Source organism: Gekko japonicus, unplaced genomic scaffold (assembly GCF_001447785.1).
Source record: "Gekko japonicus isolate JY-2015 unplaced genomic scaffold, Gekko_japonicus_V1.1 scaffold1252, whole genome shotgun sequence".
Lineage (NCBI taxonomy): Eukaryota > Metazoa > Chordata > Lepidosauria > Squamata > Gekkonidae > Gekko > Gekko japonicus.
Window position 1 is genome coordinate 264,957 of NW_015167576.1, and position 5,238 is coordinate 270,194.

A 5,238-nucleotide genomic window follows, 5' to 3' on the forward strand; every position below is an offset into this window, starting at 1 on the left:
GACAGAGTAAAAACTTAAAGAAACTGTACACGATACCAAGAAAGTAAAAAAGAAGATTGGCCTGTTGGAACAGAGGCAAGAATTTCAGGAGAGAAGATTGCTGAACTTGCAAATGGAAAAAGCAAACAAGACACTCAGGTTCCAGGGGATTGCTGAATCGCAAGGAGAAAACTTGAAAAAGATTATGGCAGAGCTCATTGCGTCGGCGGTGGGGGTGTCAAGGGCAGAAGCAGAAGTGGAAATTGAGGTGACATATCGGTCATACTCAAAATATATTAAGCGGAATAACCTGCCAGGCGAAGTTGTCGTCAAGTTTCTCCGAAGACAGACCAGGGATGATATCCTTAAAGCAACAGTGGCAAGCCCTCTGCAGCTGGGAACAACAGTCATCAGGGTCCTAAAGGACATTCCGTTTGAAGTTCGTCAGAAAAGGAAAGTGTATAAAGACCTGATTTCAACCCTCCAGATCAATCAAATTTCGTATTGGAACTTTCCTGAAGGTGTTGTGTTTAAATATAGAGATAAAAGGGAGAAAATCGACTCGGTCCTAAAAGCGGAAGAATGATTGAAACGGCACTTCGGATCGAAGGAAGAGGAACAACAGGAAGGAGACGGCGGAGCAGGCATTGCAGAAGATGCGGATGAAGACCAAGGTGCAGCAGGAAGTGTTTCGGTTAGAGAGACATATGACTTGCGACACAGATTATAACTTAAAGACTCGCAAATGATGAAGAAGATAAAAGAGACTCTATGCACACAAGAAAAGATGGATGAAATACTAACATGGACTGACTAATTCTTTAATTCATTGACTTAAACGAAAAGTTATAAGTTTTAACACTAACTGAATACTAACTGTTAAGGACCTTCCCTCTTGGGTTTTTAGTTATAGTGTGGGTCTCATTTACTGTCCTTTTATCCTGGGGTACTTTTTCCCTCCCCTTTTTCTTTTCTGTTAGTTTGTAGGTGTAACAAAAAATTAATAAAGCTACCCTGTCTTCAGGGGATTAAAAAAAAAAGTCCCTCTCATTCTATATCTGTGCCTTTGATTTTTTGTACCTAATTGTAGGACTTTGCATATATCCCACATATAATGTTCTCAAATGTGGGACAAAACTTCTGTTCAAACTCTACTGTATTATTTTGAACATATAATTCTTCAGCAGTATATGTTGTGATTGTCCATTCTATTGTTGTTGTAGTGCTATTGCAACCGTAGGACATACTGTTGTTACTCAGCTGTTGTTACTGTGTTACTGCTGGTCTAGTTGATATAGAAGTTTTTGTGTGCATGCACACTTTTTCAGATACCAAGTGCATGCACAGGAAACCTTATAGCCAGAATTAAATTTTGTTGATCTTAAATGTGCCGCTGGACTCCAACTTGGGGGGGGGGGGGGGGAGGCAGAGAAACATAGGTTTGCCAACCTCTAGGTGGGGCCCGTAGGGGCTGCGGTGGCGCAAGTGGTTAAGATGATGAACTGCAGCCCAAAGGTTGGTAGTTCAGCAGTTCGAGACCCGAGTGGCGTGAGATAGAGTGAGCTCTGGCCCCTGCCAACCTAGCAGTTCGAAAGCAAGATATTGCAAGTAGATAAATAGGTACCACTTTGGTGGGAAGTAACAGCATTCCGTGCGCCTCGGCATCTAGTCATGCCAGCCACATGACCACAGAAACGTCTTTGGACAGTGCTGGCTCTTAGCTTGGAAACGGAGATGAGCACCGCATCCCTAGAGTTGGATTCGACTGGCTGTCGAGCAAGGGAAACCTTAACCTTTACCTTAGATGGGGCTCGTTGATCTCACAGAATTAGAAGACGAGAAGAAGAGTCCGCTTTTCTACCCCACTTCTCTCTACATTGTTTAGCACCTCACCCAGTTAGTCCTGCTTGGCCCGGATCCAAGGGGCCGGCAAGCTTGGCCTCTCGTGCATAACCCGGAAACCACCACACCCCATGGGACATCCACCTGCGCATCTCCTTGTTTTCCCAGGTGACCCCTGCAAGCCGGCAGCCCGACCCCCCTGGCACTTGGAGGAGAAGAGCCCCGCCCCAGTTCAGAGCCCGCAGAGAGTGGCCTGCCTCCAGACCAGCCGGCGCATGGCTCCCTCATCCGGGAGCGGACCCTGAAGCAGAGGGGGGCAGTCGGAAGGCCTCCCCAAACGCCGGGTCCCCTTCGTGGGCCTCTTTGGAAAGACGGATGTGATATAAATTCAGCTGGCGACAAATTCCTCCACGGAGGGATAGGCCCACCTTTGTATCTGATGTGCTAAATAACGCAAGCCTCCTGTGTCACTGATGTACAGTTGCCAACTCCAGGTTGTGGTATCCCTGGAGGTGTGGCGGAGGAGCCTGGGGAGGGTGGAATTTGGGGAGGGGAGGGGCCTCAGCAGGAGTATAATACGATAGATCCCACCCTCCAAAACTGACCTTCTCTCCAGGGGAACGGATCTCTGCTGTCTGGAAATCAGTTGACATTCCATGAGATTGCCAGCCCACACCTGAAGGTTGGCAACCATGTGTTTGCCACATGTGTGTTGGTAATCGCCTTCAAAGCCTTATATGGCCTGGGGCCAACATATCTAAGGGACCGCCTCTTCCCGTATACGCCTCAAAGAGCTTTACACTCTACAGGGGTCATTACCTGCGGGAGCGCACAGGAGCGGAGCTCCGGCAGTAAGGAGCCCAGGTTGTGGGCAAATGCAGCAAGCCCCGCCCCCTGCTCCCAGCAGCCCTCAGTTGGGCCATGAGGAGCAAGAAGTAACCAGATAAGTTGCAGAGCCCCCACCCCACCTTCAGGTACAAGCTCTCCCTCCTCTGTGACGGCAGATCTGCGCGTTCCCCCCCCCCATAGCTAGCAATCCAAAACAGTCCAGTGGCACCTTTAAGACCAAGTTTTATTCAGGTACAAGCTCTCCCTCCTCTGTGAGGACAGATCTGCACAATCCCACCCCCCCAATAGCTAGCAATCCAAAACAGTCCAGTGGCACCTTTAAGACCAAGTCTTATTCAGGTACAAGTTCTCCCTCCTCTGCGAGGACAGGTCTGCACGTTCCCCCCCCCCCAATAGCTGGCAATCCAAAACAGTCCAGTGGAGCCTGAGCAGTGGGTGTTGCCTTCTGACACACTTCCGGTGAGGTCAGGGGGAGTGGCATATGCAAATACATTATGCTAATGAGTTATGCTAATGAGCTCCTGCACCTCTTTTTCTATGAAATGACCCCTGGCTCTAGTGATCAACATCTCCTGGCGGTCCCTGGACCAAAAGACGTCCATCTAGCCTTGACCAGGGCCTTCTCTGCCCTGGCCCCCACCTGGTGGAACATGCTCCCCATCGAGATCAGGGCCCTGCGGGATCTTACTCAGTTCCGCAGGGCCTGCAAGACGGGGCTCTTTCGCCAGGCTTTTGGTTGAGGCAGCGGGCGTCCATCTATGGACTCCCCGAGGTTGCTGTCTCCTACCTACTGGCCACACATCTGCCAGCAACCGGCCATAACAATCAGTATGAATGGGCCGGAAATTGCACCAGCAGCTATAACTACTGACTTTAAATGCTTATAATGTAATGTTTTATTCGGTTTTAAACTTTACTGTATCATTTTGTAGAAAAAGAGGTGCAGGAGCTCATTAGCATATCTTATTTGCATATGCCACACCCCATGACATCACCGGAAGTGTGTCAGAAGGCAACACCCACTGCTCAGGCTCCACTGGACTGTTTTGGATTGCTAGCTATTGGGGGGCGGGAACGTGCAGATCTGTCCTCGCAGAGGAGGGAGAGCTTGTACCTGAATAAGACTTGGTCTTAAAGGTGCCATTGGACTGTTTTGGACCAGGGGGCTCTGCAGCTTACCTGGCTGCTTCTTGCTCTGACTGAGGGCTGCTGGGAGCAGGGGGCGGGGCTTGTTGCATGTGCCCGCCCCCTGGGCTCTTTACTGCCGGAGCTCCGCTCCTGTGCGCTCCTGCAGGAAATGACCCCTGATTTGAGATGATGTGACCCGTCCTGAGCCCGCTGACGGGATGGGCAGGATACAAATATGAATGAATGAATGAATTAATGAATTAATGAATGAATGAATGAATGAATGAATGAATGAATGAATGAATAAATATTTCAGTGAGGCAGGGGAAGGTCCTTCACTTGTTTCCCCAGAGTTTAAGGCTGCCACGTCCTTTCCCTTTACTTTGTGCAGAACTGCTTTGACATGAAAGCTACACCGGTCGAATGCCTGGCTGCCATGCACCTGTGAAGCACATCAGCTTCTGTGAGGAGAGGAGGTGATGCCGTCGTCTGTCCTGGCAATGGGGGGGGGGGAATAAACCAATTCACTTGAGGGTAGCTCTGCACCCCCACAATGACCTTGGGGTGGAGCATCGTGCCTACAGGGCAACTATGGGTTGGTTATTCCAGGGGCGAATCCTGTTGCACCAGGTGTGTGACTCCCTTTTGGACTGGCCGCACATCTGCATCCCCCATCCCGCAAGGAGCTCTTGCCCTCAGTGGGGGGTACTGCAGGCCTCAGCCCAGATTGGTCTCTGAGCAGCAGCAGCAGGTAGGCCTGGGGCACTGCTCAGTCCGTCCCCAACTCTCTCCCATAGCCAGAACCTCAGGCCCCAAGAACTAGTCTGGGTGGTGGCAGCAACAGGACTGGGGGGCTGACTCCAAAGTATGTACGGTGTTAAATATGTATCTGCATATTATGAGTTGCATCTGCATATTATGTACAGTGTTGTTTCGCCCTTCATGGGTTGGTTATTCCAGTTTGGTGCAGTGGTTAAGTGCGCGGACTCTAATCTGGGAGAACCGGGTTTGATTCCCCACTCCTCCACTTGCGCCTGGCTGGATGGCCTTGAGCAAGCCGTAGTTCTGATAAGAGCTGTTCTTGAGAAAGAGCAGTTTCTGTCAAGAGTTCTCTCAGCCCCACCTACCTCACAGGCAATGATCCCTCTAAGCTGTGGAGTCTTGTGAGCAAAAATTCTACTTTGTGAGCTACTGGCATTAAAGTTGTGAGTGAGCGATTTGGCTGCTGCATAAATTAAGTTTGTTCCGGAGCCCTCCTTCCTGAGCTAAGACAAAAATGTGTGAGCCAGAGGCTAAAAAACTGTGAGCTAGCTCACACTAACTCAGCTTAGAGGGAACACTGCTCACAGGGTGTCTGTTGTGGGGAGGGGAAGGGAAAGGAGTTTGTGAGCCGCTCTGAGACACCTTTGGGTAGTGAAGGGCGGGGTATAAATCCAATCT